This window comes from Drosophila elegans, unplaced genomic scaffold, assembly GCF_018152505.1.
Source record: "Drosophila elegans isolate 14027-0461.03 unplaced genomic scaffold, ASM1815250v1 contig_476, whole genome shotgun sequence".
In the NCBI taxonomy this organism is placed as follows: domain Eukaryota; kingdom Metazoa; phylum Arthropoda; class Insecta; order Diptera; family Drosophilidae; genus Drosophila; species Drosophila elegans.
In genome coordinates, this window is record NW_024545863.1 from 5,377,212 (window position 1) to 5,400,359 (window position 23,148).

The 23,148-nt window shown below is 39.1% G+C and overlaps 1 protein-coding gene across 1 annotated transcript in view; it reads right to left on the reverse strand.

The window, feature by feature from the left end:
* The window catches only part of LOC108140790, a 46,856-nt gene extending 30,284 nt beyond the window's left edge, over positions 1-16,572 (reverse strand). Inside the window, exon 1 of the mRNA XM_017263783.2 lies at positions 16,226-16,572. The gene's annotated coding sequence lies outside the window, so the exon portion shown is untranslated. The remainder of the gene's footprint in view (positions 1-16,225) is intronic.
* Between the last annotated feature and the right edge of the window lie 6,576 nt (positions 16,573-23,148).

Here is a 23,148-nt window from a genome sequence, read left to right on the forward strand (position 1 = left end):
GTTTATTAAACTTAAATTTCAAACTCCAATAATCTGCAAGTCAAGACTTAACACCGATCAAATTTCTGGTTTTTAAAAGTATTTGTCAACAAACAACATTTCACAGCACATTTCGAGTTCAAAGGGAACTGGTTTAATTAAAAAGGCAGAGAGATCGCACGGTATTGGGTCCTTGGCGAAGGCCACAAGCACCCCACACATGAGCCCTCGATGGTTTTGTCTGTACATTTGAAAGTTTCAGCTCGTATCTGTGTCACATTTGCTAGCAGCTCTCATCTCATTGTCATTGCACATTGTTGCTCTATTTAAAACAGTCCCACACATGCAATCTAGCACCTTGTCAGTCCATTGTGGCAGACAATTTGGTATAGGTTTTTCCAGTGCTAGCACACGATGACACCGCACCAGAGAGAGTCCTGTCTACACGTCGTCCTTCCCAGCGCCGCCCTTTGTCAGACCGAAAAATGCAAATTTTCTTTGACATGGGCAAGTACAAGATAATAATTCTCTCACACATGCCAACTTTCGAGTTGCACTTTGAAAAAAAAACGTTTAAGTACGTGAATATAAGCAATATAGAAAGTAGCCATAAGTTCTCAAAGCTTAAATTGTCTCATAACATATTTTTATGTTAAACACCAAGAAAAAGTAATAAATTTTCTACATTTTTAGCAGCTGTTATTTATGATTTTAAATGATATTCAAATACATATGGCACTTAATTAAATTGTTTTTAATTTTGATAAATCTTAAATCCTTAACAAATAAAATAAATTATTTAGCTCCTATTTCAGAAGATACACATTTAATTAAAGAATTCTAAAAATCTCCCAATTAAAAATAAAGAGTTTTTTAAAATATTTATATATTTTATTTCAGTGTTATTCAGCTTTTTCCGCCGGTTTCCGGTTGCTGCCGAATGCATTCAGCCTATGTGCAGATATTTAGTATCTTTGTCACACACGAAGGCTACCAATTGAAATTTATGCGTTACCTTGGTGTCAATTAAAGGCGCTTTCCATACTGTTTAATTTGCTCGAAGCAGAAGTCGATTTTTGTGAATACCCAATAGCCCATGCCCATGCAAATGCAAATGCCCGTGCAGTCGTAGATGTTATAGTAATGGCCGTAACATGTAGTTCAGATTGCTCCCCGCAGCCACAAATGTATCTGGACATATACCCTTGGCATGTTAATCGATTCGCCTGGCGGGCGAAAGAGCGATTTCACTTTGATTAGCGTTGCACAATTATACGATGACCGTAATCGAATGCAACTGCAGCTGCATCGCTTGTTTGCGAAACCAAATCTGCATCCGAATTAGGCGGCAGTTGGACAATGGGACACTCGCAGGCGGAATGCAAATGTAACATGTTCCGTCCATCAGTCCGCATTTTGGCAATGCAAATGTGCGAATGTTCGCCAAACATGTACACACATATCTTCCATCCGCCTTTGTTGTTTGCCTCAATAAATAAATTAACCATCAGGGATCAAAGCAGGACCGCGGGAGTTATGGCAATAATGGCCCCACGCAAATATGTTAATGTGTCATAAGGAGGCCAACATTTTTTAATTATGCACAGTTTTTTTATGGTTTTAATTGCAGTTAAAGCGCTACAAAGTAGGCTTTAATGGATAATGGCAAACAGGCTGGAAAAGCTGGAAATGGAAATGGTTAACAAACTGGTTAAAAAATTGAAAACGTTGGGTAAACAGCGGCGGATGTTCAGGTTGTGTTAAATGTTGATTTATGGCCAGGAAGAGCAGCGCACAATGCCTGACTGCGAATTTAATTTCCATATTAATGCTGCTTCATACTGTAGTGAACTTAACTAACAAGAAGGGACAGTCTATTTTGCCGTGGTTTCTTTTCATCTGCATGAAGCACCGCAAGAATTCCATCAGCTCAAAGTCTCCCCCACTTTAGAATCTTCTCAAAACCGAAAAAAAAAATTGGGACACGGAAAAAAATAAGAAAAGTTACACAGTCAAAAAAAATACAAATTTTGGCAAATAAATAAATAATATTGTATATTTTCTTAGCAAAATACCAGCTCTAGTGGTCTAATGCCAATACATAAATTATAAAATCATTAACTAGAATAAGTATAAGATTCAACAGTGATTATTTCAATATAAAAATATTCAACGCAGTGAAAATAAAAATATTATTGTATATAAACAACACAAAGTACTAACGTTACTTCTGACCTTTAACCATATTTTTCTCTGTGTACTTTGGGCTTGTTTACCCGGGCACCAACTATTTTTGGACACTGTCTGCCAATTTGCATGGGAGGCATAATAATCATTGACCTTTTTATGGCTGCCTCACGCGCCTTTTAATAAATTGAAAGCGCCGAAAATGTTTACTTCCTACAATTGAGGGCCCAACAAAAGGAAAATCAATGTTCCAATAAGTCAGCGGCAATAACAATTCAAGATGTCGTCATTCCCCGCACTTTTCCACCTTCCTCAACTACACCAGCTTTTGAGAAATTTTGAGTGAGGCCCAGGGGGGAAGATACAATTGAATTTCAGTGTTGGCAATTTAATTTCTTTTGTTGTCAGCGGCATAAACATTGATGGAAGTGCGATGGAGAGGTGGGTGGCAATGGGAAAGGGGGAACAGTGGCCACGCCCACTCTTTATGTTACTGTTATTGTTGCTGGCATTTCGGTGACAGCAGGACAATAGCAAGAACACGCTGGGATATCCGGCATACAAAATTAAACAAACAATGACAAGGCAAGAACTCGGCCGGGAAACTGCGTGCGAAGACGAGGAAAACTGACCCCGAAAGGTTAGGGAAAATGGGGGAATGGGAATGGGGGCTTTGAAGGTGTGGGCGTGTCTGACGCTGCCACTGCGGAAGTGTAAGACACAGCAGGCGCTGCAACAATGTGTACGCCCCATAATGACACATGGACCAAAAGGGAAAAGGAAAAGCCAAGCAAAAACCCAACTGAGCTCCAAGTAATATAAAAGCAATTTTTCCTAACACACACATACTATACACTATGGGAAAAGAAAGTTGGGTGGTGGTGGGCGAAAAGCGGGGCAAGGTCACGCCTTGTTGACCAAAATTTCACTACAAATGAGTACCTATTGTGGCCGCTGTTGACACAGTGCGAGCCCGAGACTCTGGGCCACAAGAACTCGGCTCAGTCTCACGGCAGACTGCACAGAAATGAACATGATTTTCCACTGGAAAAAGTCAACGTCAACATCACGGAGAAAAAAGCAAGTAACCCCGATTAGACATATTGTTTTATAATAATGATTACCAATATTAACCTTTAAAATACGTATGGATACATGTGTTAATTAGTTAAATTAAATACCTCTAGCCGTCAAATTTAATTTGCGATTGACCAAATTTGATGCAATTTTTTCTCAGTACACCCATTGTTACTCTGAAGGCCGAAGGAGCAGTTGATGATGACCCGACAGGGGGGCGGTTGTAAAACAATTGTTGTAGCTCGCTACACATTTCTGTGGCCAGGCGGCTTGACCCACTAAGCCCGGGGCGGATCCTGTTTGCAACAAGCGGAGAGTAAGCAGAAAGTACGGAAAAGTAGTCAGAAAGCCAGTTTAAAGGCCAGCCACTTCATGAGCAACGGCACGGCAATCAAAAGACAACGTGGCCCGGCGAATACCTTCACCACCTGCACATGGCAGCCAGAAATATCATGCAAATGAGTTCCAATCAATCTAATCAGGATGCACAGCCCCAATGAATATGTAAATAATTACGAGGCGAATATTTACATATCCCATGGAGGAAGTCAAATCAATTTAAACGTATCGCAAATTTGGAGAAAACCCAATGCGCACTTGAGCAGCCCACTCAACGGATTTCTCAGGAACCTCTCGATTCAGAGCAAACTTAATCACTGGCTGTGGGAATTGGGCACATAAAAGTCATCAAGTCCCTGTAATATATTGACCATATTAGTAGGCATGAAAAAGGTAAGACTTTATTTATTTAACAACAAAAGAAATACTTGTAATAAATGAAAATTTACGTTAACGTTTTAGAAAACCGTGATCTGAAGATTTAACTAAGGAAAATTGACTCTGGCTACTTACTTTCATAAATAACTATAATTTAAGTACCATTGTTGAAAAGCTTGACCGAATCCTTCTTAGTTTTTCTACCTCTTACCTTTAGGCAAACGAAGTTAGTCTTCGATTTCGGGTGGCCTTGTCATAGAGAAGCCTAATGAGTGTCAGGCCGCCAATTTTATGACTTTATGGGCCCGCTCTCATCTGCGCATCGCCGCCAACCGAACACTGTATACACACAACAACAATGGCGCCATTAGCATCGTCGTCAGTCGCCACTTGCACCCTGTTTTCCCAACTCCCCGCCTTATCCCACGGGCGGATGCTACGTTTCCGGGAAATTGTCGGAAATGGCATTTTCAAAACGAAGGTTTTGTTAACCATCCCACCGACCGTCCAGAGCCATACATTGTTATAACGACACAGATGATGATGATGATGATGACAAGCGGGAGCTGGAATGGTCGGTTGCCTAGGCCAACTCCTGGTTGCCCAGCAAAACTGTTGTTTGTATAACTTTGGGCTCAGGTATAGCAAAATAACAGTAACCAGAAACCACACAAAAATAACAATACTTATAGACCTAGTTGAATTAATATATTAAAGACATCACTGGGGCTGCTACAATATATTTATATTTGGAAGCCCAATGCATTCATACCACAATCATTTTCCCATTGCATAGCTTTAGACACCTATATAATTCGTAATTTTGGAATTTAATATTATTGTTCTAAGTGCAAAAACAGAAAGCAACCTAATAGGTGGGGGCTTTAAGACTTAGGCAGAAAATGAAGAAAACTTTGCGCTTAAGCGGCTTGAAGAAGCCTGTCCACTCGTCATGCTGACCTCTGAACTCAAAGCCGAACACTCAGATCTTGACACTCGGGCACCCACTTGCCGCCTAATGCAATCACAGCAACCAATGCCACTGCAGTAGGGCTTTAAGTGCCAAAACACTTACTTAATGGAAATTACTTGAGAACCCTCCCCGCCACTCGACACGGCTCAGTACATCCATCGATAGGCGGAATCACCGGACTGAGGGTGAGCAATCTGGATGGGGACTGGGATCGGAATAGCAATCGGTAGCCACTTGAGTGTGTCATGTCCGCACGATTTTTGCTAAAAATCATTTAACGGCTATGTGCCGGAAATGCGACACATCCCCCCAAAAACACTGCCAAACACCTCGGAGTTCGGCACCGCCCCAAGAAACCTTTTAAACCAATAATTTGATTTTGATCGGAGAAATTTAACTGTATTTAAGTTAGAAGATATTTTCGAACAAATACAGTCTATTCATCTAAATGACTTTATGCACAATTTATTTTAATTTTTTTGTAAATTACAGTTCATTTTTAAAATATCAAATGTATTAAAGTAGGAGATGCTTTTCAGAAGCCTTTCTTTGACAACCATTACAAAAAACTTTACATTACATTTTACTTGCAAGCATTAAAGCAAAGTTATATAATATGTTATGCTCAAACCTTAAACAAATATAAAATTAAGGCCATTACTACTCCTAGTTTTAAATAATTTTTTCCCGCAGTGCCGGCTAGCAGATGTCAATTTCTGCCAATTGATTGAGCTGAGAACACAGGTCTGCTTGAATTTTTCACTTGCCCGTTGTCGGCACTAATGTCACCAGCACGTAATGCGAACGTGTAGAGTCGCCGCCCCCGCCCATTCCACTTTCCCATTCACCGCCCACTCTGCCTGCGAGTGTGCGTGTGTCCTTAGCAATTTCAAAATTGTTGTGTTCAATCAGAGCCGTTTTGCCAAGCACCCCCACTTCCACTACCATCGGATCGAATCGTCGTCATCAACATCTCCGGAGATACGGGGAGAAATGCTCGGAGAAAGTGAGACGCAGACGGGAGAAGGTGTCACGTTATCGATGCTTGAGCTAAAGCTTGTTGACCTGCGAGTCCGGCAGTTGATGTCCGAAGTTCAGATTGTCGGACTTTTGGTCTGTTTGCCATGCAATCGTGGGGCATGTTTGATGTTTATTGGAATCTGTGTCGGTAGCTCTCTTGTGGCTCACAGTTCACATCCAAAAAACGATCAAAGAGGCGGCATTAAAAAGTTTTCAAAATAAAAGTCTGTTTCAAAAAAAATTTACCCAAAAAGGAATAGGCTAAAAAAAAAAACTCCGTAGAAAAATGATTTTAAAAAATAGAAAATGTTACATTAAAAAATCATTTAAGCTTTTTTTCAAACTAACATTCAAATTTTTTGAGATATTAACTTGTTACGTCCAACATTGTTACCCCTAAAAAAAACTGAATTTTACTTCAAAGTGTTTGTAGTTAAAATAAACTTATCTGTTCAGAAACTCAACAAAGAAAAATGTTTGGCAAACCACATTAAGTTTTTAGAAGAATCAATAAACATTTTTCTCTGGCTAACAACGAATTGCATTCATGGCAATATTATGGTCAAACTAGCATTAGTATATCACTTGAAAATATGTGCACAGCCCATTGACCCAAAAACACACTGACACACAGTTAAATATACGCAAAAGCTACACGCGAAATGCATAAGAAAGCGCCAAAAACTTTGTGCATAAATAAAAATTGAGAAACACGCCAAAGGATGGGAAGCTGGGCAAAAGAAAATTGTTTGAATGGAGGGAAGGTCTCAGGTCAGGTCAAAGATAATAATAATAAAAAACCGCTCAAACAGTTGCCAAAAAAAGGGAATGAAAAGTCAAACAACAACAGCAATAACCTAAAAACAAAAGAAAACACACAAGAAATTGCGAAAGGAGAAACTTGAAATCTCTCTTCTCGGCCGTTTTGAGAAATTTTTATTTCATTTTGCGTGGAGTTGAGTGAGTTAGCGTTGGCATTTGTCAGTTGCTAGCTGTCAGCGCTCACGCCCCCTTAGCCTGCTCCTTATTGTCCTTTAGAGGGTGTGAGAACCTCACTGTGTCTGCAACTTTCCGCAACTTTTAATAAACTTGGCAAGCATTTTTTCTTTCAACCATTTTGTTACGCTGGTTCAAAGGTTACGCACACACACACACACACCCTCACTCCGATTTATATAGATGCGTAAAATGGGGCAAGGGAAAAAAAAACGGTGACAGTGGGAAAGTTTTATAACCAAACTCAAATTGAAGCAGTTAAATGGCGTATTGTTTTGCAAAATACTTGACCAGGGAGTGAGAAGTTTTGACCAACAAATTGTCAAGTTTTATGCACGGCCATTTGGTGAGATTATATTTTGATGTCTTTGCTCAGCTTTCATGCGATTTTTATTGCCTCCCTGCGCGTAAGCGTCTTGATCAGGAATCACGAAATGGAAATGACATCCTTAGGGCTCATAGAAAGCGCAATTGTTTCAGAAGGGGTTCTCGAAGGAAAGCCACATTATTATTGCTGCCGTTCCTGCATTAGACGCTAATTAGTCGCAGCTACAAAAACAACGCTTCGCAAATTAGTATTGCACAACTCCAGGCGCTGCAAGTGAAATATTTGCACATTTGCAAAAGCAAGCCGCCAAGTTGTTGCAGACACATGCTCGTCGGCGTGTGTGTGTCCGTCAAACATGGGCCATACACCCACAGGCAAGACACATTAATATACACCGAAAAAATCATTGAGGCCAAGGTGACTGCTTTGGAGTGAAAGTACCCGATACTTTACTACAGAACGATTAAATAAACAAATCATTAAAATTAAGTAAACAACCAAACGATAACTTTACCAATGTCTAATTTTTTTTAATAAACAAGTTATTTTCAAATTCAGCTTAAATCTTTTGATTTTTAATTTTTGTAGGTATTTCTTACTAACAAAATAGAATTTTAAATTTTAAAGGTTTCGGCTCCAATTTAAATAAATATTTAAATTTATTTTTCGCTCAGTGCTTTCCCGTGTTGAGTTTCTGCTGCTGATGTGGCGTGGCTGTGGGTGTTTTTGCTTTGATGCGGTTAACACTGCCAAAACTTTCAAGTGAGACCCGAATGCCGTTGCAATTATGTACCAAATAGCATTACACCTTCACATACACTCCAAAAACAGTGGGACGCATTCGCACCCCACTGTTTCTCTTCGTGGTTCGTTGCATCAATTAAGGAAAATACATAGGTGGACGCAAAACAGCAACGTTTCGTATACGCAATCCACCTCAAGAATTCTTCAAAGACTTGCATAAATTGTTGCTACGAATATAACCAAAAGTAATCTGTTTTGCCTTGCGGCTTGCTGAAATATTTGCATAGTAGATTAAAAAAAAAAAACTGACAGAAAACTAAAACAAAACGAAGCAAACCCAAACAAGATTGGGAACAGGCAGTCCACATGTCCTATTCATTATTCATACATTGCTGGCAGATTTATTTATAACATATTTAGTTTGCCTCTGTCTGCGTCTCTGAGGGCCAGCGGGAGTGAAAATTTAATGAATGTATACAAGTGAATACCAACACCATGTAATTAAGATTGTTTTTATGAAAGTTTATTTTTTTGTCTGACCATATTTAGATATATAACCTATTTTAATAATATCACATAACATATAAGTATATCCTAAAGAATTTATAGGGTTTGAAATATACACAAAAAATGTTAAAGAATCTCATCCCAACTCTTTAAAGCCTTCTCCAAAAATTCGTCGCAAATTTTACTCATTTTATTGCAGCCGTCATGGACTACAAAATGTCTTGTGAATCCCTGGGGCTCTTATTAAATATTATCTTAGCAACAGTAAATTACGGCGCCCAGCAAGGGTATTCTGAACCTTTAGCTTTTCGCTAAACTTCTTAAAATTGTTGACATTAGCATACATATTTAATATGCAAAAGCATGTGCATGTGTCTAGACGATGGCCCTTTAATAAGCATCACCCCCGCAGAACAGTTTATTTGATTCCATTCGGTTTTTCCAAGTGGGCTACCCACTTGTCTCCTGACGGAATGTCTTTGATTTTTTGGGATCTACGTGGAGATGCGTTGGGGGCTGAGCTTTCGAAGAGGGAGGGGACTTTTTCAAGTACTAAATACCACTGGTAGATGGGTCACAAGTTCAACACTCGACGAAAGAATCAACTGCTGCCATTCAGCTGCTTGGCTTTCATTTAATAATTCACTTTCATTAGCGAGGAGTGAAATAAAACTGTACGACCGCAACTTAATGAGAGCACCACCACGTTTTCCGCCGCCCATCGCCCACCGCCAGTGTTTCATGTCGTGTGCCACGCCCCGCTCATTAAAAGTAACCAAACTGTTGGGGACCGCAAGCCAGATGACGACAACAACAAAACAGGGCCAACAGCACGTGAAAAGCGGCCAAAAAGGCAGCCAGCAAGGAGCTATCTCCATCTCCATCTCCACCATCGCCACCCACTCAGTATCTCGTCGGTTTCCTGTTCACGTTACAGCTATCAACGCTAATGACAAAAGCGCGCAAAGTTTGCATTTGCTTGGAAAGTGAAAGGACACTAAACATGCCCACCGGGTGTGTCCGGCACAAGAAACACAAAAGAGCATAAAATTAGCGAGCGCTGTCGCCGCCCTGCCCGTCCCGTCCCTGTTCCCTGTTTATCCCCCTGAAGCGAGCAGGACTTTGTGTCCTTGCACAGCGAAAAATAAAACGCATCTAAAATCAACAGCCAAGAGTCAGCAAAGAAGAATTGCTCTTATGTCGAAAATCCGCTTTTAAAAATAATTAAATATAAATAAATAAATATATAAATATATAAAATCAAAATAGATCAAAATAAGGCTTAAGAATAGGTTGTGCATATTGTTTTAACATTATTTACTTAAACCACCGTTCACATAAGCTCTAAGAATACTTTTAACTTTAATAGAGAATTAACAACATTATTCTCAAATATTCTATTTATTTAGGGAGGACTGTTGGGAATACCAACAACCCTTTCAAGTTGTAATTTATCCGTAGGGTTTTTACATTAAAATTATGTTCATCTTGTTGGAATTTTCCCCCAGTGCACTTAATTTTAAATTTCCTCCAAACAAAACACAGGAGGAGATGGGCAGGGAGGTGGAAAACAAGGATTGGGGGGACAGAGACAGTGGCGAAGTCCGAGTCGGTGACTCTTCACTCCAGCACTCCTATGATGAATTCATGCCATCACTTTGCTTGTTACAAAACTTGTGATTGTTGCTGTTGTTTCGGGGCTGTGTGTGTTGTTTTCTTTTTATTTTTCGGTGGGTACTGTGTCCTGATTTTTCATCCTCTATCCCAGCAACCCAACAACCGACCATCCCATCCATCCCTCCATCGCACTTACACGAGTTGGTCATTAGCTACGCCCGCCAGCAAATAATTTGGTTGGGTGCGGCAATGGGCAACCATATTGTTGCTGTGGTCCCTGTCATTGTGGCTGTTGTAGGCGGTTATGATAAACATCAGTGCAGCATCAGACTGCGAGGGGGGTTTTCAGCTCCAGAACCAGAATCTGAAATTGCAAATTCGGAGTGGGCACTCTTTGCGTGCCTTTAATTTTTCAGATGGGCCTGGCTTGTGGTTTGTTAAACAATTTTCATGTCAAGTACTTAAAATTGTTGCTGACTAAATCATTTGGGAGTCGTTTCTCTGCACAGAGAAAAAATGTAATGTAAACCAAATAAACTTAAACAAAATTGTATTTTTTTTAAGAGGGTAACATTTTAGTTCAAAGCATTTTTTAAATCTCTTATTATTTATCAAGAATGGAAAAATTAAAACCAAATTTAAAGTCTATGCTAGCATAATTTTCTTTAATGTTTTCTCTCAGTGTATAGCGAGAGGACAAATTGCGTTAGCCATGCAACATGCTAAAAAATTAACGCAATTTTTTCATGTTTTATTCAGCTAATGCGAGGGGAGTGGTTTCTAGGCAAATTACGCGAATTAGCGGGTGGTAGGGCGAGACTAGCTTTTATTTAGATACGGATTTATTTCTGTCTGGTCTTTTCATGATTTATTGGGCCTTCTTTTCATATTTTTCTTCAAATATAAATCCACATTGCTGCTTTAAGACTAACTTTAAGTACGTTATCCATTTCGGACACATAAATTGTCTGACTAAAGTCGATCAGCATTTTAATAAGTTATTTCGATGGGTAGACAGATGAAATTATATACAATGCAATTTGGTGGGCATAACACATACGCAAGGTAAGTCCGATTGGATCGAATATTAAATTGTATTGACTAGCAATATCTTCTGGCCGACATCGCTCCTATAAAAATGTAAATTTCGTTTTATTGTTCCGAGATTTATTAGACGAAATGTATGTGTCCCAAAAACTTGGAAAACTGCTGATTTGCAGGGATTATTCGTCCAGCAAATGTCGAGGACATATATATTTGTCGAATACATATATATATGTATTCGGAAGCCCACGTTGAGCACGGGGGATCGGTGGTTTTATGTCGTCCCCCACGTGGCACAGTTTTTATGCATCGTGCAAAATTTATGATCGTTCCTAACTGTTTTTATGATTCTATTTGGATGATTGTTTTGGTTTTTCGGTTTTGCCGGGACTAAGCTTTTGGCTCGTATTTCGTTCCGTTTTTGCCGTCGTCCGGTGAAAACATAAATAACATTCCACTCTGCTGGCGGTGTCAGTTTTGCATTGTCTCGCCGAGTTGCTAGGGATTTTGGGCTTTGAATATGTGTCTGGGAATAGATCACAACTCAATCGATTTTCCGCGGCAGGGTGAGCAATAAAATAAACGTTATAACAAGCATAATGGAAATGTTAACAACGGCACGTACTAATCAAAGGCGCTTCCGCGGAGGAAGGGGCGTGGTCCCGAAAAAATGCCGACAAATTGACAGATTTCCCACTTGGGTATGCCAGCAATGTAGTCTGGAAATTGCATAAAGGCATGAGTTAATGAATTTCCGGCAATAAAATAATTTAATTTCGGCCTAGTCGACGGCCAAGTAGCTGGCTCATCATTAACAACGTCAAGAGGCTTTCAAAAAATTCAAAAAGAAAAAAAAGTGCGCAAATCTCCGCATAATTTAATAACGTCAAAGTTTGGTGCTCCATTGCTTTTTCGGCTAAGGGGGTTGGGCTGCGTGTCGCATAATAAAATGTCAGGCAGGCTGACAGGAAGAAGACGCCTTTTTGGCCAGGATTTTCTTGGCTCCGCTTACATGGCAGCCCGGCTAATCTATGCGATGTGCTGGCTGGCACCTAAGCCAGCAGCTTTGATATTTCAGCATTAGTTCCATTAAAGTCAACATTATGAATTTTAATTTCGTGCACTTTGTGCGAGAGAGGGTACACTGAGACAAATTTCTTGCCATGTTCAGGCACACCACGTTTAATGTCCAGCTTTTAAATACATAAATAAATTAATATACAATTTTGATCTAGGCCTTTCCAACGAACAGCTCACTATATGACACAACATATTGAAATATTCATCAACAGACAATATATTTAGCTAGAAATTTAAAAATATTAAAAATTTTCCTAAAAAAACACATTGGCATATTCTATGCTCTGTAACTCTACTATAAGCGTATAATTTCCACTTGTCAAAAAACTAAATTTGATAAGTTTTCTATATTTTTCTCTGCAGCGGTGAGTCAACCTCAATTAAGTGCGAAGACGTGCCGAGGTCGAAGCTGACTTTCAGGACTTTCAGGACTGCCAGGGCTTCCTGCACTTGTCATCTGCTGCTAATGCCACTCCCACTGCAAAGGCAGTGAAAACAAAGCCACAGATAAAAGTTAGGAGGCATCCAGGGGCTGAGGCAGAGGGGATTCGAGGGGCTGTCAAGCAGAGTCTCGGCAATCGCCTTACAAGTGCAATGTCAATTTGTGCACAAAGGGATAATAAGGATTTATGTCAAATGCTGGCGCTGTTTGAGTTTTGCCAATATTTTCACAGATGACTGCACTTTCCTCAAGAGAAAATAAAGCGCGGCTTAAGTAGCAGTCACAAAAAAAACAAAGATTGAGAGAAAACACAGACTATAGAGGCTTGTGTTTCGTCTCAGACTGCACTAAAAAAATGAAGACTAAATCCCAGTTAGCCTATAAAAAGATGTTGATTTAAAACTTTTCCAAAACTTATTTAAATGTAAGATTACCTAAATTTGTTCTATGTGCTGTTGAAACCTATTAGGACTCAAACTTCGGCGATTGAACTTTGCACTTAGCCACCTAATGGCTACTTAACTTATTAACTTCCTGTATTAACAACAACCTCTTCACAAGCAGCTCTCATTAAAACTGCATAAATACATCAGCCAAGCTATCAGAAAGCAATTTTCCCAATAGCTAGCCCCGAAAACCGCCCTGAAAACTCACTTGAAAACTTGTGAACTTTCTGCCGACAACAGCAGCAACAACAACAACAGTAGTAGCAGCAAGCAGCAGTAAAGGAAACACTAAGGATACAACAACAAAGGGCCGAACAAGCCCAACTTTTTCGAGTAGAGAGCTCAGAAAGTGCGCTTTGATGCTTTTACAAGTTTTTAGTGTTTTTTTTTTATGTAGCCCGCTTTTGGGGGCCACATACACCCGCACACCCACACACAGAGGCTTTGTAACACACAGACAGTCGAGGGACCACCAAAAGCAATCAGTTTGCGGTAGACATTGTGGAAAAGGGGATTCCCCTGCCTTGATAGAAATCATGCTGAGTTGTGAAACGTAAAATTGAATTTACTCTGCCGCATTCCCACATTACCCCACTCACACTGAGATTTTCCATGTGGCCGACAGTTTTTCACGCTTTTCACCACCAATTGTGATGGTGAGCGGGACAAAACTCTGCTGACTGCGTCGGCCCGTTCCAGTCATAAATCATTGGGCATATGCCATATGCAAGAGGCTCGCTTTTGCTATCACTAAGTCCGGCATTAAGCTCGGCTTTGACTTTCATTTACCAAAGATAAACCAGATACAGCTGCGGTCAAAATAATAATAGTGTGGCTGGCTATTAAAATTGCTGGATACAAAGGGCTTACTACTATTGCAAATAAACACAGAACTATAAAACGCTTTTAATAAATCAGATTCTAATTCTTAGGAGTCTATTTAAAAATTGTTTGGGGCTTAGCTTATAAAATATTAGGACTGGTGATGGTATACAGCTTAAAAAACTATTATAATAATAAAACTTGCATTACTTTTGCATTATTAAATTTGTAGAGATATAATAAAACTTTCATTACTTTTATATTATTAAATTTCTAGAGATAAAGCATTTGGGGTTGTGTTCAGAGAAAAACAAAATCAGTGTTCTGTATTTAAATGGTCATTCAGTCTATTTTAACTACTTCTACTATTTTGAGCATGACTGTCTATATTTTTCCTGTCTGATAACCCTCATCAAATGTCTGATGAGTGGAATTTGCTGGTTTTGCAACCATACATAATGATTTAGTTTGTGCCAAATCTGTAACTCAACCCAATGTAATCAGCTTAAAGCAGCAAAATTAAATTAAATCGAACCGACCCGAGACAAGCTGAGTTGAGTAAGTGGTCTGCTGTCAATTGTTGTTTGTTCGGTTGAATTGTTCATGTAACTGTCGCGGTCTTGGACTTGTTTTCAGGGATTCTTGTTTATTTAAATGTAATTAATCTCTGCACAGCTCTGATTTTGAACCAGCTTTTCATTTGAATTCAGGTTAGAGCTTAGACAATTAGATGCCGGCTAAGTGGAAACTGTCGAAAGTGAGCGGAGTTCGCCCTCCCAGAAAATCTCATTTCCTTCTGCCCAGCTGAATAATCTGAATAATAATATTTAGGATATAGACTAGATTTAAACCTTATAAGCTGCGCGTCCCATCGCTTTGGCTTTAAAGCCAACGCAATCTAAGCGGGCCCCAGCTTAATTAATCCAATTTCGTTGTGCGATATTTCACACTTAAAAATCAAACTCTGGCAATTTGTTACACTCACTCGTACGCACCCGAGCACCCGAATCTGAGCCAGGAATCCAAAGCCAGAGCCGGAGACAAAACGAGCCAACGATACACATGAGACGGCACCGCTTGAAGCGGAGTGAAGTGAGAGAAGTGAAGTGAGGTACATGGAGATGGGTCGGGGACATGCGGGTGCTCGGTTAGTACGTGAGCCCCGCCAAAAGTTGCGCAAATAAATGGCAGTGAAATTTTATAGCACACTTGATAATTTCAGCAATAATTCAGCGTGGCTAATCACCGCATAAATAATCTTAGGGACAGCCCAGCTTAGCTCCACTCACCATCGCAACTACAGCGAACCAGTGCGATTTATATATATATATATATTTATTTGTGTACTCCGCCCAGTATGCACAGTGCATGAGGCGGTAAAAACAAACTAGGGGAGGCAGACAGTCGGAGACAAGAACAGGATTTCGAATAGGAATATATATATTTTTATATATGAAGGGAGTGAGAGGGAGATAGACAGACGCTTTGGCTGAGCGGCGGAAAAGCAAAGCAAACACGAGACACGGACCAGCAGCATCCAAAACTCATGAAATTGAGAACTCGCTCGAATAGAACGTGAGCGAAATTTTTGCTAACGAATGTTGACTTTGCCAAAGTACTAAAATCAAATAAAGCCAACAGCTACAACCAAAACAAAAACAGCAAATCAAACAAAATCAACAATCACTTGGTAAAAGTTAGCCCAAGTTGATGAAGACAAACGCGAGCCATACAAAATGGAGCCCAAGTTTGGGAAAAACTATTTGGTCATAATACAAAAATTAATATATGGCACCGCCAACTTGTGGATCATTCAGTATTTAAGCCGGGCAAACAAGGGGCGTAAATCCATAAAATGAACTCTCAGCTGGCAAAGTAAAGTCCCAGTTACAGGGTTCCATCTCAAAATCCGGTTTTCGGTGCCGTCTGACTGTCAGTCTGTCAGTGGGAAAACAGTAAGGACCACAAAAATCTAGGCTATACACAGGCACACACACAATTACAATAGAAGCAGATACATTGCGTATACGCCGCATGTGCCACGCGAATAGCGGAAAGGAAATAAAAGGCAGGAAAACAACAAAATAGGAAATTTAATGCGAACGCTGCGTGAACCGAAAGTTTAAAGCCAACCGAAATGGCAGTCTGAAAGGCAATAATTTGTATAACATTATGGCGGCGCAGGATCCAGGATCTCAGGACGCCAGTCAAACCCCCGAAAAAATAAACTTGCTTGAATAATTTACCAGCAACTCCAACTCCAAGTACAATGGTGGCACTTTAGTTTATTTTAAAAGTTTAATTTACTGCTATGTTTGAACACTTCTCCATTTGACAGTTTGAACACATTTCGGACTGTTTGCACACTTTTTATTTTGACAAGGCATACACTTTAATGTATTTATTCCCTTCGGTTATTTCACTTTCATATTCCTTTGTTATCTGTATATTTTTTACTATTTTTTTATGCCCTTCTGTTTTCTATTTTCCGCACCGAACAATTCGCTGGCTCGTGGAGCGAGGCGATGGCTTCCACTTTCCACACTCACTGCCAAACCGACCGTTAAATTCAACGTTCACCACGCATCTGACTGAATTGCTCGCTGGCCATCAGATATGCATGGAGTCTGTGCACACGCACCCAGAAATCGGAATCGGTGTGGTTCGTCTCCCGAGCGGAGTCCTCGCCTCGATTCGTGCCGCTTCGTGGTCTCCGGCTCTAGTCTCCGGACGGAGTGTATAACACCGGGCCACAAATTTGGCCTGGCGGCTAAGAGAGAAAGTACCTCAATTTCGCCGTGTTTGGTGTCAAGCCTTTCTCGGTTATCTATGGTCAGGGCTAAGAGAATCTGTCACCAAAAGGAGCATTTCGAAATCAGCTGGGCTTAGAACAGTTCTTCTTTTATCCTCAGATTGTTTTTGCACGGATAATAATGGGAACAGAATTTTAAGCTTAACAGCTGTTTTTGTTGGAGTGCGCAGAAGCAGGTTATCCAAGGAAATAGTCCTATATAGTGGTAACAGCTTGGGAGAAAAACCTATCCTTAATAGCCGTATAGATATTAGAACCAAAATATGAGGCTAAGATAGTAAAAACTAGATATTCCAGGATATTTTTAACAAACACAAGAGTTTCAACAAAAGTTTACTCTATTTAAAATTAAGGGAATCCCTTTACTGAAATTTTTTTATTAAAACTCCGTTTAACTTATTTATTTGTTTTATAACTATTAAAGCGTTTTAAAACGATGACTTCAACAACACACAGTTTGAAATTGGTAACCAAATGTATTTTTTTTATGTTGTATAAAACTTATTGAAAAAAAATGAGTTTTTTGATCATCCACATTTGTTAGAACAATGAGACCCATATCCTTTAGTTACCGGCAGAGATTTGCAATTTGTAAGCCGTAAAGTACAAATTTAATAATAATTTGGTTTAAACAAAAAAAATATATATGTTTTGTTAAGTCTGTACAGTTTGAATTAAAAGTTTGCTATTTTGCATGAGGTTATTACAAAATATTAAAGGCTATATACAAAAATGTGTGCTTTCTTCTTATACTCAATCTCCAATATCCCCTTCCCTTAATTGATGCACTCATAAAACAGTTTCATTTGAAACAGCAACCCACCCACCTTTCCCAAATAATCAGTTCGTCCCTCTGGAGGCACTCAAATAAAAATGAGTGTGCGAAAGACGTAAAGCAAACAGCCGAGTCACAGATCAATATAATGAACCGAAAAGTAAGCCAGAAGCCGCAACAAATTGCCAGTGAGTCGGAGTCCAACGCTGCAGTGGCTCAATGTGGATTTTGATTTAAGTTTTAGCACTGCCGCGCACTTATCGAGCAATTGAGGTGCAGCTTCGGGGGCAAATGATATACGAGTATATACGGGCCATATGCGGCATTCCAATGAGAGCCGAAAGTTATTTGCAATATACGAATCGATACGGTACGATACGATACCATGCGATACCATACGCTATGGCCACCCATAGATGATGTATGTGTGGCGTGCGGATATCATCCCAAAGTGCACATCATGATTTTATTAAATGGACTCTGATGTATTTATTGTCCAGCAACAACGTGACTTGTGAATTGATTTCATTAAACTGAAAAAGTTAACAAAGCTGCGCTCGGCACTGGCAACATTTTTTGGACAAAGTCGCCCAGATAGCCGGATAGCAGCAGTGGCTGTCCGGCCATATATCGCCATATAGATAAATATTTTTTTATAGCAATATGGGCGAGTGTGTGTTGGCTTAAGGACATCTATCGTTAGTGGCCAGGAGTGGAGACGAGGGATGAGTGAGCCTCAATGACCAAGGGCAACAGCGGCGCGCATCGAGCGTGGAATATCAATGTGGTCGAGTGGCCGACTGGCAAGGACCAGGAACAGAACCAGAACCAAAAGCAGGGCCATCCAAAACCAACCAACTGACTGACTGACTGACTGACCGAATGTCAGTTGAGTCCTGGATGGTCCTTTGGCCGAACTGCTTTTTGTTGACCACTGTCCACCACAAATTGCCAAATTGTGTGAGTGTGCGGCTTTGGCCGGTTTCATTTTGTACAAATAATGATGATAATGTTGTTGCGGCTGTTGACTTAACGCACATAACGCTGATTAGCCACATAGCCGGAGAAGCAATCGCATTCTCAAAATGATCTGAGACTTAATTGAATGCACACGTTGAAATAAAACTTGCTATGTTGACAGATTAATTCCTGTTGCCACCAAAATTGTGGCAATAAAACCTAATTTATACTCTACATTTTTTATTCTTATTGTTTTGCAAATTAAGACTAAATTAAGTATATTTGAAGTATTAAACTCAAAAATATATCTGTCATTATTCTTTTCCGACCGAGAATTCTTATTAATTTTTTCAAAGTGCAGGACAGCAATTTATCCCTCCATTCAAAACTTGCAAGGCAATCGAAAAAGTAAAGGCAAGGTATGGGCCGCATTCAATGACTTCTGTACTTGGGATGTCCTTGGCATGCGATTGCACTCAAACAATTTCTATTAAATGCGCTTTTAATTGCAGCCGAGAGTCTCGAAAGGCATTTCAATGGCAATGACTCCGGCCAACGCGTCGTATGCGCGCTTCTCGAATAAAAGCTAATTTCAGCATTAAGCAAATGTCGCCTCTCGCCCTTCTAAATGGCAAATGAAAAATTGCCAAGAAGAATGGAGAAACCAAGTGCCTACAGCGGACGGACTCCGCCACGCCCACCAGCCAAACTCCCACTTTCTCCATCCATCCTTCTGCTTTGCTGTTGTTGCATTGTAAGTTGTCCTGTTTTATAAATGTTGGCGGCAAGAACCACTTACATGAGCCATTTGCATCATATTTCTGTTGTCATTTGTTGACATTTCACTTGCCTTGTCCCAGCATGTGTGTGTAGACACTTAATGTGCAGTCATTATTTTTCGAGAAACAAGCTCAGTCGCATGCCATCGGAAAAACAACAACAAAACATTAGGAACGTGGGAGCATAGTGCAAAGGGAAAAGGCAGCAGCGCAATAAAAAACCAAATGCAAAAACGTTTTACGTTTAAAGAGGAAAAAACACAACAACTATTTTTCTTTTAAAAATTGTCTTATATACAATTTTAACCTGCAAAAAAAATTCAATTAAAAAAAAAAAATTTAACTTTGCTTGAAAATTATTAAATATTTAAATGAGTAAGCATTTCTGTAAAAACAATTTGTTTTTCCAAATTTAATAATAAAACAAAAAAAAATTTAATACATAAGATAAATGGAAATAATTCTTAATTTTGTTTAAGATATTTTTCGAATGCACTTTACCATGGTGAAGTAAATAAAAACATATGAAGTCACCACCCACAACCAATTTACAGAGCAGACAGCTCGGTTGCCATCATTGAAGAGAGCGAGAGCGAGAGAGAGATAGAGAGTGGGCTAGAATTAGGGACAAAGACGGCGACAGCGAAGGAAAAAGATGCGGAGGAAAGGGTTCATCATTGTTTGCCTTTGGCCTGGGCACAGAACTTGGCTAATTGCCTCGTCCCCGACTATCGTTTTTCACCAATCAGGCGAGTGAGTATTAATTAATTATCTTACCATATGCCATGCTGCATTGAAAGCGCCATTTTTGCTGATTTTTATTTAACTTTGCACGCTAATTAGCGTCCATTCTGATGGCTTCCGTTTTTGGGGTTTTGGCCAAGGATATGGCCAGGAACTGTCTGTCATGGCCCCGCAGTTGGCTCAACTTAGTCTGAAGTTTTTCTGTGGCTCTCCTTCAGTACGAGAAGGCTAAAATAAAGTTTGCTCCGAACTTTATTCAAGTTGAGTACTATTTCCTTTTATTCAGAATTTCTTGACTGACAGTTAGTGTTCAACGTCATCACAAAATTCGCAAAATGTGAAATCGCCAATGGTGTTAATCGCAAACAAAACAAGGTGTTTTCCCTTTCTTTCTTTATTAGCCACTTGCATATCCCGTCTATTCAATTTCCCTCTGCCAGCTTTTACGCACACATCTAAATCCAAATAGGAGTACAACTAAAATTGAATTTCAAATACTTGACCAAAACTCTTTCAGTTCTATTATACTCGTTAACTCAATTGCCTAATAGTAAAATATAAAAAGATAATATCGGAGTACAGTGAATATTGAATATATTTCATTCAATATTTATAATTGTTTTAACAATAGCGAAACAACGTTTTTTTTAAAATTGACTAAAATATTTGATTAATCATAAATGCATAAAAAAGGAGAAAGTCTCAAATTTATAATGATTAGTGAATCACTATTTAAAAACATTCAAAAGTTGTACACTCAGTGCCTATCAATATTCATAGCAAATTTTATTTGTGTTTCTATTTCAACTTGTTAAGTTAAATGGAAATAACAATTTGAAAAAAACATTCGAGCTTACAATTTGTAAAACATTAAAATTAATTTCTGAACCAAATACAAATGTACATATATATTTAGCCCTTAAAAAGGAATTAGGGCAAACGCTTTAACACAAATCTTTATAAAACTAAATAAAATACAATTATTTAAGCAAATAATTTTAAATTATATTTAATTTTTTTTCATTTGCTTCAATTATGCGAAAGAATTAACATGAAAATATATTCAAATATGTTACAAGAGGGTTGTGATTGCATTTCTCTTGTTAGCTGAACTGTGTCCTCGTAAATAAAACTAATTGAACATATTTTTCGCTGAAGGGTGGTGTAAATTGTCATTGCATTTTTTTTTAACAGAATTTATGTGTGAAATGAGAACATATTTATGTGTTTAATTTGAGTCCAGGCGACAATTAACTAAGTGCATGTCCGAACTTTTAGCTAATTTGGCTTGGCGTCTGCCTGACCCCAAAAATTGGAGACAAATTGTTTTATTTATTTCGTTTGGTCAGCGGCGGCGCCAAAAATCTGCTTGTAGTGCACTCCATAATTTTCCGCTGCAATAACACTTTTTTCCCAGATTTTTTTCCCTTGTCTGCTGACTGATGTTTGCTCGCTGGTGTTTTGTTTTATTATCTATTAGCAGGTCAATTTATGATTACGGCAGCCCCGCCGCCTGGGGGTTATTAAAGTCGATGTCGCTTATCTGCTCCTACCATAATGCTAAATATGCTGGGTCTTTACACATTACGCAGTGTTGCACTTAAATTTCACACTTAAATAAACAACTTCCAGGCTGCTGCCGTCGGTTATTGCTGCTGCTCGATGGCTGTATGCTGTTGGATGTTGGCTGTTGACTGTTGGGGCCTGCACTGGGCCAGGTCCGGGTGCTTGGCCTACTTGGGAGCCCACAAACTGCTAACTGGCGAAAAGCCCAACGAGCCGAGGGAGCTCGACGGCAGCAGGAATAACTCCTGAGTGGAACACGCACACAAACACGCATAAATTGAACAATACCCTGCCCTGAGTCCTGGCCTCTCACCCTCCCCATCCCCTGTATCCACATCCCTGCACTGAGAAAATTAACAATAGCATCTAAGATTATTAAGTCTTGAAACATTTATATTTAAGATTTTGTTTAATTTGCAGCCATATTATAAACTAATCCTCTTAAGACTAGACTAATTAAAAAAATACCTAAAAATAAAGCCTACATGGAGAAGGCTAGCAACAAGCCAAGATTCAAACTCAAACGGAATTAAAACTTAAATATACGATTTATAGATTATAGATTTTTTTTTTACCAAATAAGTTTTGCATATTCTAGGGAATGTTTTATTTTCAGTTATTAGTACATACAATTGTAGCAGTTTTTGAAAAAAACAGCTTTAGTAAATTAAACAAATTATATAAAACAAAACGGAAAATTTAAAAGACGTCTATGGCTATATAAAGCTATTTGTGTCTACATATAAAAACTAGCAATGACTTGACAGTGTAGTTTCATGACTCGGCACAGAATGCGCCACATATTATGGCCCCGAAGAATCTAGAGGGGGTTCTCTGAGCGAGAGGTGATGCTGTGGCGTTAGTGGTGCGGTCGGCGGTGTCTGGAGCACCGCAGTGTTCGAGGGGCGCAAGGGGGGATTGCTTAAAGTGCTTTTACTGCGCTTAATTCGCATAATTAATTTTGTTAGTAAACTTCGGGGGCTAATACATATTTTGCCACCGTTGATGTTCATGTTGCGCTGTTGTTTCGGGGATCGTTGTTGCCATTGTTGTTGCTGCCTATTTCGCGGCAAACACCCAACTCACGCAGCTGCTGTTTATGTGTGCTATAAGTGTGCGCCCCTCTATGCACGTGTGTGTGCGTGTATGTGCTTTTTCCGTTTATGTTTATTCATTGAATTTATGACATTATCGTTGCCTATTTTGCGGCGCCCAGCTAACGTACAATCATGCATGCATGTTTACAGTTGAGGTGAAAACAAAAGCATTCTTTGTAAAGGCATTTAAAAATAGTTTTGTTGCAATTTCAAATTATAATAACATTAAGATTATATCAGAAGCTGAGTAGTTAAAATATTTCTTAATAGTTTATTTATTTAAAATTTACAAATTGTCTGACATTAGTAGATAATTTCTAGTATTTTTAAGACCATAGAAATATTTTTATAAATAGAAATCCTTTTAACTCTCTTTTAAGAACTTACTAAGTACAATATTAAAACATTTTTTAATCTTGTAAAAACAAAGTCGACA